Source organism: Puma concolor, chromosome A1 (assembly GCF_028749965.1).
Source record: "Puma concolor isolate L17-30 chromosome A1, mPumCon1.1.hap2, whole genome shotgun sequence".
Taxonomy (NCBI): Eukaryota; Metazoa; Chordata; class Mammalia; order Carnivora; family Felidae; genus Puma; species Puma concolor.
The window spans coordinates 136119736-136133106 of NC_141667.1; the positions used below are offsets into that span (position 1 = coordinate 136119736).

Genomic DNA, 13371 nt, shown 5'->3' on the forward strand with positions numbered 1-13371 from the left:
GTACAAACATGAAATTCCCTTTATTTCTCCAAAACTCTCAAAGCTCACGAGCCCCCATTTCCACAGATGGGAGAATACCTAACTCTGACAATTGAAGGCATACTCGGGGCATTTCTGAGTTCCGTGGGGTAAATATGTCATCAATGTAAAATTCACACTCACCCCCTTCTGTTCTTTCCATCAATCCTCTAAATTGGTAATAATTATAAGGATGGAACAGCATGTGCTACAGAGAAGAGGGAGATCAGCCTAGAGAAGACAGTAAAATAGTCAAGTAAGTGTCCAGTTACAACACAGATGAGTTTCTTGAAAATGTTATGGGAGTATGGAGTGAATTTAAAGAAGCAAGGAGGGGGCAGACAGAAGCATTAACTCAGTCACAAGGGGCCAAAGACATCTTCTGGGAGGAAGTGTGTTTTGTTTGGTTTGGTTTGCTTCTGTTTTGTTTGTTTCCAAAACTGTATTCATTCGTTTTGAGAAAGTGAGGGAGGGAGGGAGGGAGGGAGGGGGAGAGACAGAGAGAGAGAGAAAGGAAGGGCAGAGAGAGGGGGAGAGAGAGAATCGCAAGCAGGCTCTATGCTGTCAGCTCAGAGCCTGACCCGGGGCTCAAACTCATGAATTCTGAGATGATGACTTGAGCTGCGATCAAGAATCTGATGCTTAATGGATTGAGCCACCCAAGGGCCCCTTAAGTTTTATCTTCCAGGGTGAGTAGGAGTTAGTTTAAGAAGATGGGAAAGGAAGTGTCAGGGTGCATGAACTAAGGTGTGGAATCCTGGGAGAGTGTGACATGCTTGGGAGATGAAGCAGCTCTGGAATGTCTAGGGCACAGCCAATGTTCAGAAGAGCAGGTAGGAGGTGAATCTAGAGAGAATGAAGAGACCGTCTGTCAAGCCCAGGAACCGGGATCATACTCTCTAGCCCTGGAGTCAGCACATTGGACATGAAGTCCCAATCAAGCCTGTTGCCTGGCTCTGTAAAAAAAGTTTTATTGGACACAGCTACGCTCATCTGGTCAGATCTAATCTGTGGCTGCTTTCCTGCCACCACATCAGAGTTAAGTCATTTTGACAGAGACTGTATGGCCACCGAGCCTAAAGTATCTACTATCCAGCTCTTTATCTGATAGTTTGCTGACCCTGCTCTAGCCCACCTGAGTGATACACGCACCCTTTTTAAAACAAAGAGTTCACATAGACCTGAAGTGCCACTTGGGTATCGTTAGCATATTGCTGTTTAGATTTGTACAAACCTCAAACTACAGGTAAGCATCTTTTAAATTACATGTAAAGTAACATTACATTTAAACTAACAAAGATAATAACATTCAGGGTGCCTGGGTGGCCCAGTCAGTTAAGCGTCCAACTCTTGGTTTTGGCTCAGGTCATGATGTCACAGTTCGTCGTTGGGCTCTGTGCTGACAACGCGGAGCCTACCTGGGATTCTCTCTCTCTCTCCCTCGTTTTCTACCCCTCTCCTGCTTGTGCACTCTCTCTCTTAAAATAAATAAATAAACTTAAAGAAAGATAGCACTCAAATTGATGGTATTCATTCAACATGACCAATGATACCATTTCTACAGAAACAAACTTCCACTCCTAACATCAGACTCGCTCTACCAGCACAGGTTATTTGGAATTCAGCAACTTATACCTCTAGGGCCACAGTTTTACTTATTTGAACTAGCAGGAAACCTTTGTTAAAATAACAAAATACAGCGCCTTCATTGAACTTTATATGCCCCAAATGCCTCATATTGGAAGACAAAGTCCCTCTGCCTTCTTTTTTTTCCTGTAGGCTATTGATAATTATAGTAATGCCCGCTGGTACAATACAAAACACAAACACCTACACAGGCAATGAAATCAATTGTCGGCACTCACTACCAAGGCAGCCGTTCAGGTGATCCACAATTGTTTACATTTTTAAAATGTCATCTAAATGAAAACACAGTAATTGGAAAACATCGCAGAGAGCTGCACATCCTAGATTACATGCGAAGCCATTCATGAAATGAAATAAAACATGGGATACTTATTGTGGCAACAAAATAGCTAAACACAGCTCGTCCAAACTGGGTGAGCCCAAGAAGTGGCAGTGGATTCAAGACAAGATGACAAATATGAGAATACGTGGCATACTACCTGGACAAGATTGTAACATCAAACGGTTGCGGGGAGGAAGGAACATGAGGGAGGTTTCAGGAAGGACTCCTGAAACCTGGGAATGTACACTCATTGATATGAGCGACACAGAAGACGAGAAAGTTTGGAAGGGACAGACATTAAGTTTACTCGGGCATGCTGAAATTAAGGCACCCATGACACTAAATCTGTAATGAAGAAAGGTACAATGCAGAGCAGTCATGAGTGAGGACTGGCTCTGATACAAAGATCGGGGAGCAAGAAAATGTTTTGTTTTGTTTTTTTTAATGTTAGTTATTTTTGAGAGAGAGAGAGTGTGTGTGTGTGTGAGAGCAAGTATGAGTTGGGGAGGGGCAGAGAAAGAGAGGAAGACAGACAATCCAAAGCAGGCTCCGGGCTCTGAGCTGTCGGCACAGGTCCCAACGCGGGGCTCAAACCCACAAACCATGACATCACGACCTGAGCCGAAGTCAGATGCTTAACCAACGCATGCGCCCCAAAGTGCGTGTTGATGTATCCACACAGAGAAGTAAAAAGTCAGAGGAGAGAAGGTACTAAAAGATGATTAATCAACAACTGGCCATTTGAGGCAGCTGTGTAAATAACTACACACATGCACCCCCAAACATAATCAATTCAGGATGATGTTCACTAATGGAGGAAACTGTAACATGCATCATATGAATTACCAATACAAAAATCACTTTTATGCCTTTGGACAGGTACACAGAGAAGAGAAGAGTTTGCAGAAGATTTACTTTTGTTTGCTGAAACTTGGTTTTCTCCCAGAAGGCACACTAACTTCAACAAAAGGGCAAAATAATATGGAATGTGGCAGTCATGGCTAGGTGCCTACTTGATATCCATTCTCCTTTCTTCTTTACTAACAGAACCTTAATTTTTGTCAGGGTGGTAATGAGCCCAGCTGAAAGCTACAATTCCCAGCCTCCCTTGCATCTACAGATGGCCATGCGACACATTTCAGGACAATGAAATATAGGTGAAAGTCACCAGATGGGACTTTTGGGAAAGCCCTTCAAAAGGCAGGTAGCCTCGGCAGACTAGATCCTTTGTCCTTGCCCTTCTTCCTGTCTGGATACATGATGTAATAGGTGGAGTGACCATATTATAAACTCGATGCCCCAAGAACGAGGTAAGGATTCCTGAGTGGAAACATAAGACGGTCCTGGGGGCTGCATGAAACCCCAGTATCAGTACTAGACCTTCTACTTCCAAATGTAAGAATAAGAAAACCTCAATTTTTTTTTAGTTTATTTATTTATTTTGAGAAAGAGAGAGAGACCACAGGAGGGGCAGAGGGAGAGGGAGAGAGAGAGAATCCCAAGTAGTCTCAACACTGTCAGCACAGAGCCTAATTTAGGGCTTGAACCCACGAACGAGAAGATCATAACCTAAGCCAAAATCAAGAGTCCAACGTTTAACTGACTGAGCCACCCAGGCACCCCTGAAAATCTCTAATTTTTTAAATCACCGTTTTCTAGATTCCTGTTCCTTGACTCAGTGCAATTTCTACCAACCTAGAAGCCTTATTTAAAAATTGGTCTCAGGGGGCGCCTGGGTAGCTCAGTCGGTTGAGCGTCTGACTTCGGCTCAAGTCATGATCTCAAGGTTCGTGGTTCGAGTCCCACATCGGGCTCTGTGCTGACAGCTCAGAGCCTGGAGCCTGCTTCAGATTCTGTGTCTCCCTCTTTCTCTGCTCCTCCCCTGCTTGCACTCTGTTTCTCTCTCCCTCAAAATAGATAAACATTAAAAAAAAAATTTTTTTTAATGGTCTCAGGTCCAATCTCTGCTAAGATAGCCTTCAAGTTAATATGACATCTAGGAAAAAATGAAGAGTTGATTATCACCAACATGCAACAGGAAACTCCTTGTCCTGTGACTAGGGCCACCCAAAGTAAAGGGAAAAGGAGATGAACATCCAGGAGATAGCTGGCCAGTTTAGAAGGGGTTGCCTATAAGACAGTGTCCACCAAATCCAGAGGCTAGCATCCTCCACCATTTTTTTTTCTTTTTGGTTGGCATTTTCCCCTTCATCTTTAAACCAATGGAAGAAAAAAAATGAACAATAAATGCTAACACAATTACTTACTTTCAGTGGCTTCTCATTGCCCCACCCAATCAAGTAGATGTTGGACAGTTTATTTAACTATTAATGTGTGCTTTGCATCACCAGTGATGTCCTCTCCTAGGCCAATCAAGTAGCCAGGTTAATTGCTGCCTTGCTTCAGGGGAGCTTTGCAGCAGATGCTTCAAAGCAAATTCCCTACTAACCCTGCCTGCTGTTTGGAATTCAGGGGCTTCAGTCCCTCGGGTGGATTATGTTGGAGGGAGGCAGAGGAAGATGGGGCAAAGGAGAAAACAGAGTCTGCCCTACATTAGAAAAGCATGGTGGTCTCTACTAACAGCAGAGACCTGCGTTTACTCCCGACAGTCTCTGGGGGAGCAGCCAGGGCTTCTGAGGGGCAGGACAGGTGTAAAACAAGAGAGACCGTCCCCGGGGCAACAGGGCTCCTATGTAAATGAAGATCACTGCAGCTCAAAGAGAGCCCAGAAACAACCACTACCTTTAAGGTTCTGTGACGGCTGTAACAATAGAACTACCAGTATGAGCCAAAAAATTAGGGGCAAGTTCTCTGTTTTTCAAGAAACCCCAAAAGTCTCTGAGATACCGAGGGAGGGAGAAGAGCCCCCAAATGACACACTGAATTTGCTTGTAGCAAGGTGAGATGAAGGCTCAAAAGAGTCATTTGCACACTCCTGTTTGTGATTCAAGAGTTATTCCCAATGCCAATTCCTTCCTCTGGAATCTGAGCCTCAACAGCTCGATCTCCTCAACGTGGAGAGGAGCATGAGTCTTACACTCCACTCGTGACGTTTTCTGTTTGGGGGTTGTTGTTGTTGTTTTTCCCCAGCATATTCTGCCCTTTGACAAAGTACACTCACCCATTCAATACATGAGTGCCCATTTTTTTTTTTAATCTTTAAATACTTTCCCTTCACAAAACTCTCCCTGATCCTGAAATTCCAAGTCCTCATTTCCTTCTTTACATCTCCATATTACTTGTCGGCAACTTCTCTTGGGACATTTACCCTGTCCAACTTTGTGCTCCAATCTCCTAGCTGCCTCCCCACTATCAAACACCTTAAACAAAATAATAAAACCTTATTGAACATCTACTATGCACTCGAAGGAGAGGGATGTCTGTTTCCCAAGTATGTGGCATAGTACCATATATGCATTCGTTTACCAGCAAATATTTTGTGAGGGGTCCACTATGTCCTGTCACCTGGAATAGAATACAGAGAGAGTCTTCAAGGTCCCCGAAGTCTGTGTGTTATGGTCAAGGTTCACAGGTTGGAACATCATCAATTCTCAGTATTTGTTGATATCAATTCTTAGCATTTTAAAGCCACACTGTACTTTGAGCAGAATGGGGAAGATAATTTTGCGGGGCAGTGACCTTCCTGATATCTCAGAATATGCCACATAGGCTTTGCAGTTACTAGAAGCATAGATAGCAAGAAAAACTTTAAGTATGCTTTAATCATTTCCATTTTGAAATCAGGTAAGTAAGATCATTTTTCTTTTCTTTTCTTTTTTATTTTATAGACTCTTAATCAAGTTTATTATAAAGTAAGCCAAAGACAAAGAGGAACTGTGAATCACAGGTGCAATCTTGCATCAAGTTCAGCATCTAGTTTACTTCCCTATTTTATTTCATTATTTGTTTAAAATTGTTTTCTTTCTTTTTTTTTTAATTTACATCCAAGTTAGTTAGCATATAGTGCAATACTGATTTCAGGAGTAGAATCCAGTGATTCATCCCCTACATGTAACACCCAGGGCTCATCCCAACGAGGGTCCTCCTCAAGGCCCCTCACCCATGTAGCCATCTCCCCACCCACCAGCAACCCTCTGTTTGTTCTCTGTATTTAAGAGTCTCTTATGTTTTGTCCCCCTTCCTGTTTTTATATTATTTTTGCTTCCTTCCCCTATGTTCATCTGTTTTGTATCTTACATTCCACATATGAGTGAAGTCACAGATCTTTTTCTTTCTCTGGCTGGCTAACTGTGCTTAGCATAATACCCCCCAGTTCCATGCAGCTCATTTTTATTTTCAAGGCAAATGTGCAAATAAAAATATGTGAAATTCATGCAAAATGCTGAGATGAAGGAACTGTTATCCAAGAGAAAGCTACTTTCTCTTCTCAGGACTTGCTTCCTTAGCCTTTCATTCTTCCCTGCTGTCACTGCTGCTTTGGAATTTGCTGTTATGTGTAATAAGACTCCATCACAAATGTTTGTGGAGAATTCAAGAAATATTCACTGGAGATCTTGGCACAGACCAGCCATGACTCCATCTCTGATCTCCCTTCCCACGCTCCCCATCCCATGTTCAGGCTCTCTTTCTTCTTCCCAGTTAGCCACTCTCCTGACTCGACTAGCTGCTGGGGGGGCAAACTTCCTGTTTTCCATCTCTCAAATATGTCACAAACCTTATATATTAAGGGCTAGTGAAGTAAGGAACTCTGGCCTAAGCATCAAGAAGCCTGAGTTTATGTGGCCATTTATTCAACAAATATTTTAAAGCATTTTATATGTTTCAGGCACTGGGTTAAGCCTTAGAAAACAGGGATGAACTCGGGGCACCTAGGTGGCTCCATCAGTTGAGTGTCCAAAGTGGGCTCAGGTCATGATCTCACGGTTCATGGGTTCAAGCCCTGCACCAGGCTCTGTGCTGACAGCTCAGAGCCTGGAGCCTGCTTTGGATTCTGTGTCTCCTCTCTCCCTGCCCCTCCCCTACTCATGCTCTGTCTCGCAAAAATAAATAAATGTTAAAAAAAAATTAAAAAGGGGCATCTGGGTGGCTCAGTCAGTTAAGCATCCGACTTCAGCTCAGATCATTATCTTGCAGTTGGTGAGTTCAAGCCCCACGTTGGACTCTGTGCTGACAGCTCAATCTGGAGCCTGCTTCTCTGTCTCCCTCTCTCTCTGCTCCTCCCCTACTCATGTTCTGTCTCTCTCCCTCAAAAATAAATAAACATTTAAAAAGACAAAGAAAAAAGAAAACAGGGATAAACAAAATGGGAAATTCCTGGTCTTCAAAGAGCTTACATTCTAAGGGAGAAAAACGATTAACACATTCACAGATAACCAGAAAGCTTTCAGATAGTGAAGAATGCTCTGAAAGAAAGAAATGGACAAGTGTGACAGATAGCAACTGTTGGCAGGTGCTTCCAGTATGGCGCTTAGGGAAGTCTTCTCTGATATTTAAGTAGGTTTGATGAATCTGGCCAGAGTCCAAGGAAGAAATTTCAGGCATCTCAGCCCAAGATGAGAAAAAGCTGAAGTCACAGAAAGGAGATAGCCCCTAGTATGGACAGAGACCCTATGTGAAGCCAGGAGAACAGGGTTAGCTCATGGAGAGCCTAGGAGCCACAGTGAGGAGATGAGACTTTAACTTAAGAATATAGGATGTATTTGATGTGCTTAAAGCAGAGAAGTGACAGCCTCTTTTTTTTTTTTTTTTTTTTTTTTTTTTTTTTAAAGATCACTATGGCTAACAGGTAGAACAAGGAATTAAAAATACTGATTAGGAGACTACTGTATAAATTCAGGAGAGAGAAGGAGAAGGACTGGATACATGAGAGTTGGACCCCATATGTGAGCTGAAAGAGAGCCACCAAGATATCACCCAGGCTTTGAGCTAGAGGGCTTGAATAGACGGTAGTTCCCCTCACTGAGATGGGAAAGCATTCTAAGCCTGCCTTACCTGATCCTGGGTAATGTGGTCTCTTCAACTTGGAAATGCAGATATTGAAAGAGAGAGAATAGACAGCCTCAGATACTCCTTCAGCACTATAATATCAAAGCTCAGTTGGGTAACCAAGACATGATATGCTTTTCTTGTATTATTCCCATAGGGGGAATAATACAAACTTTGGAACAAAAGAGGCTGGGAGCTCCATAAAGCTTCCAGAATGCTGCACAAGGCTGTCTGACTTTGGCAAATAAACCACCTGTGCCTCAGTCTCCTCATCTTCACAATAGGATGATAAAGCTGACTTGCTTCGCTGGGCTGCTATCAGGAACAAGACAGTTGGAATGTACTAGTAATCAGGTAATCACACAGTCTCCTTTCCAGACAGACTCAACACTTGTTCTTTCTTTTCCTTCAATCACTCCACTTTGTGAATCTCTTGACCCGGGGATTTTCTTTTCTTCTGAGGGTGAAGCAGCAACTCCAACTCTGGGACTTCCCAGAGCAGAATCTCACATGTGTCCCTTCCTGCGATGGTCACACAGCCCTAGACCTCTGTGGCTTCTCGCCTGGAAGGGGAGCGTTGCAGGAGGAGGGCAACACAGCCAGCTCCAAGCCTGTGGGCTCCAGGTTATCAACCTAGGGTTTCATGCTTCACTTTGACTTATCAGCTTCCCCTGCCATGAGCTCAACCCTCTCCCTGATGAATGGGACTTCAAGAACTGGGTCTGAGAAAAAAGCACGATGGAATGCTTCACAGTGCTCATTCTCAGACACACCGCCCACACGCCATGTTGCTGTGGCTCGCCATGTTACATGACACTCGGGGGATGAGACGGGCATGCTACAGGAAGGGAGAGGACGGTCTCATGGGCTGCCTACACCCCATTTTTAGCTACCAAAACCTAAAAATTTTAGCCACCATAAAAATTCACTAATGAACAAGCCCCGTCCTTTTATTTTTTTCACATATGCCTCTCTTGTTTCCGTTTCTTTCATTTGTTCACTTTTCCTTTCAGAACAAAGTCCAAATGATAGAATTCCCCAAACATCATGCTTTTCCAAGGTTTCCCGCTGTCCAGACAGAAAGCCAGGTTATTGTCGTCATTTCTGCTGTGGCAGCTGGAGGGCAGTGCAATTCTCTCTTTCTCTCTCTGACTCTTTCTCAGTGTGTGTATATGTCTCTCTGTGTCTCTCTCTCAGAGCTTCTCATTTCCTCCCAGCCCCCTCCCAGTCCCCTCCCAGCTAAGTGAGGAGGGGAAGAGACACAATGGAGGGGAAATAAGCCCACAGGGCACAGGAGCCCTGGGGGAAATGATGTGAAAAAAAAAAAAAACAAGCAAAGTCAAGCTCTCAGATCCACATCCTGGTCTAGCTTCCTCCTCACTCACACAGGACTAGCTGCTTTCACACCCATCCAACACGTGCTTCCCTTTCTACAACTTCTCCCTACACCCAATTCCTCAAATTCTTCATGTGTGAGCTCAGCTCAGCCTCACCCTTGCACGCTCACACACAAACTCAATCAGCACCTCCCCCGTCTTTCCTCATCTCCAGCTCAGGGCTGGCCCCCAGGCCTTGTGACCCGGGACTGGGAGAGGCCACTGTGGTCTGACCAGGTCTGGGTGTGGGACAATAAGGCAGACAGTGAGGCAGAGCCTGATTCCAGAGAGGCTGGCTGTTGGAGAGCGGCCCAGCCCCACAGGCAGGGAGGACATTATCGGCGAAGGACCCGAGTGACTACTGGCAGACAGTGACAGAGCCCAATGCATGAGTGCCCACGGTGCCACCACAGGTCACAGAACAAGCAGGAGCGGCTGGTTTTTGTGGGCAGGGCCAGGCATGGAACTAGAGCAGGGGAAAAGGAAGCCACAGTAACAGTCGTCCATTTGCAGGGAGCTTTGTGCTTTCCCAAACTGAGGCACGTTGGTGCACCTGTTACTTCAGGTAAGACGGACATATGTTACGATCCCCTCTTTACAGGTGAGAAATGGAGCCCGTATGAAGGTAGAAACCGTTCTAATTAGACGTTTATGACAGAGCTGGGTTAGATTCCAGGCCTGGGGTGACAGCTTTACCCAAAACATCACTGACCTGCATAAAATCACGTATCAGGAGCAAAGTCCTCATGTAGGGTAGCATCCCTGATAGGGCTTTGCAAGGTCAAAGTCAGATTTCTCACCATCTCAAATACAAGGGCCCCTACTATGGCCCTTTAATATGTCCACGTATTCTTTTTTTAAAAAATTTTTTTTAACGTTTTATTTATTTTTGAGACAGGGAGAGACAGAGCATGAACGGGGGAGGGGCAGAGAGAGAGGGAGACACAGAATCAAGCAGGCTCCAGGCTCTGAGCTGTCAGCCCAGAGCCCGACGCGGGGCTCGAACTCACGAACCACGAGATCCTGACCTGAGCCGAAGTCGGACGCTTAACCGACTGAGCCACCCAGGCGCCCCAATATGTCCACGTATTCTAAGGAAGGACAACAAAAGAGATCTCAGGTAAGGGCCGGCAGAAAAATGGTGATCAAAAGAACATGCTGGGCACCAACCTCTCATGACAGGTTTCAAAGCTATGGCCTCCCTCTCTTCCACTCCCTCCTCATGGAACGCACGGAACTTATTGACAGAATATTGTAACTACACGAGCCCATGGTGAGGAAATTACAGACTATCTGCTCAAAACTGTGTCTGCAGGAAGCTTCTTTCTTTGCAATGCAAAGACAGAATATTTCTTTTTTTTTTTTTTTAATTTTTTTTTCAACGTTTTTTATTTATTTTTGGGACAGAGAGAGACAGAGCATGAACGGGGGAGGGGCAGAGAGAGAGGGAGACACAGAATCGGAAACAGGCTCCAGGCTCCGAGCCATCAGTCCAGAGCCTGACGCGGGGCTCGAACTCACGAACCGTGAGATCGTGACCTGGCTGAAGTCGGACGCTTAACCGACTGCGCCACCCAGGCGCCCCGACAGAATATTTCTTTTAATAGACTTCCCCTTCTCCCCTCGCTACAATTTTATTTATTTTTTTATATATATATGAAATTTATTGACAAATTGGTTTCCATACAACACCCAGTGCTCATCCCAAAAGGTGCCCTCCTCAATACCCATCACCCACCCTCCCCTCCCTCCCACCCCCCATCAACCCTCAGTTTGTTCTCAGTTTTTAACAGTCTCTTATGCTTTGGCTCTCTCCCACTCTAACCTCTTTTTTTAAAAAAAAGAGAAAGAAAAGACCAAATATGAAAGGTATCTTCGTGGTAAGCAACGGTTTGGAATGAGACATAAGTGCTTTGATTTTGTTTTTAAAGTTATTCTCCTTTTCTAAAGCTTTTATTTTCCCAGAACAAATTAGCGGTGAGGCATTGCAAATTCTGTATTTTTGTACTCACTCTATTAGGGGTGCCTGGGTGGCTCATTCGGTCGAGTGTCCGACTTGGCTCAAGTCACGATCTCACGGTTCGTGAGTAAGAGCTCCATTTCAGGCTCTCTGATGTCAGTGCAGAGCCCACTTTGGATCCTCTGTGCCCCTCTCTCTCTCTCTGCCCCTCCATTGCTTGCTCTTGTACTTTCTCTCTCCCTCTCTCTCTCTCTCTCAAAAAATAACTATTAAAAAAAATTATATTCACCCTAGACTTCAATACGATATTTTGACTGTCTTTTGAATTTCTTTATGACCTAGATCAAGCTTCTCTGTGCCACACTGGTAAAAATTAAAATTGTAGCTTCTATCGATATCACGAACATGTTATATGGGCTGGGAAAGCAACCTTCCGTGAGGCCCTATTTATAGGGTTTAAAACGAAACTTCTCTAAGATGCCAATACCTAAGGGTCCTTGGGACACTTCTTGAAACTGTGATTCTGCTCGTTTTTCTTTTAAAAACATTTTTTTTCAATGTTTTTTATTTATTTTTGGGACAGAGAGAGACAGAGCATGAACGGGGGAGGGGCAGAGAGAGAGGGAGACACAGAATCGGAAACAGGCTCCAGGCTCTGAGCCATCAGCCCAGAGCCTGACACGGGGCTCGAACTCATGGACCGCGAGATCGTGACCTGGCTGAAGTCGGACGCTTAACCGACTGCGCCACCCAGGCGCCCCTCGTTTTTCTTTTAATTAGGAATCTATTTTATTTTACTCAAAAACAAATAAATAATTCCAATGTCGAGAGCGAAAGTACATGCTAATGGTAACAGGAGTCAGGGAGCCTATTCACTGGTAGAGATCATATATCTTCTTTTACCTGAAATGTTTCACCTGAGAGGACATTCAAGGAATGTGACTACTTGCTGATCTCTCATATATACCATAGATTCTTTTTTTTTTAAGTTTATTTATTTTTGAGAAAGAGAGAGAGAGCATGAGCAGAGGAAGGTCAGAGAGAGAGAGAGAGAGAGAATCCCAAGCAGGCCCTGCACTGTCAGGGTGGAGCCCAATATGGGGCTCCATCTCATGAACCACAAGATCATGACCTGAGCTGAAACCCAAGAGTTGGACACTTAACCCACTGAGCCACCCAGGCATCCCTACCATAGATTCTTATGATTCGGTCCCTTGAATCCTTGCACTTCAAGATGGCACACCAAGCATATGTGTTGACTTCCACTCCCTCACAGCATTCACATAGCATGTATGACAAAGAAATACAGCTAGAGTAACGCTGAGTAGGGGGCAAGACTATCAGTGAGAAACATATTTTGATAAGTAAGAAAGAAAATGGGATCATATTACTAGATAAACCAGAATGAAGGAAGCTGAGACCCAGAACGCAAATATAAGAAGGCTACCACAGAGGTGGGAGCCATTTCTCGCCACCGTGTCCTAGGAGCCCTTAAACGTGAGGCTGGTAAGAAACAAGAGCAGAAACAGGAGGAGGAGTAACCAGTGTAATTAGCTAAAGGAGTATTTATGAAATATCTAGTCCAGGGAGCTCCTCCCACCCCACTCCAATCCCCTTGCATCAAAACAACTACAGGCTGTGGAATCTGAGCTGCAGAAATGCTGCCTACCCACTCCATACTGACGTGCGCTCAAGGAAGGCCTTTCTCTCAGCGCGTCCCACCCACAGAGCTCACAGTCAGACCCTTGGTTCTGCTGGTTAGTAGAGATCCTTATAAGAGCAGAAGAACCACAGAGCAGCAGGGGAAAGCAATGACAGTCACCTACAGGACTGATTCCTACCAACACCCAAAGTAATCCACAGCCAAGATGGCAGATTTGAGAAGGAACCCAGAGCAAAGTTTTGCATTGAGCAAACTATTCTCCATCTTGTTTATGATGCTAGTAACATGACTACATGCACTTATCAAAACTCATCAAACTAAGTATCTTGAAAGGATGAATTTTGCTGAATGTCAATTATACTGCAATAAGCCTAAGTTTAAAGAAGAAGCACAAACGTATGCAGAGAAAGAAGGCTGAAGTTGGTGACATCTGACTTGG

General features: G+C 44.5%; 1 long non-coding RNA gene across 4 annotated transcripts in view; it reads right to left on the reverse strand.

Moving 5' to 3' along the window:
• The window catches only part of LOC147584492 (uncharacterized), a 167973-nt gene that overhangs the window by 15797 nt on the left and 138805 nt on the right, over positions 1 to 13371 (reverse strand). For 3 of the 4 annotated variants that reach the window (XR_015250481.1, XR_015250483.1, XR_015250480.1), the window contains one exon: positions 163 to 249. The exons of the other annotated variant lie outside the window; for it this stretch is intronic. This is a non-coding gene — a long non-coding RNA (uncharacterized LOC147584492). The remainder of the gene's footprint in view (positions 1 to 162; positions 250 to 13371) is intronic. 4 annotated transcript variants of the gene reach the window in all.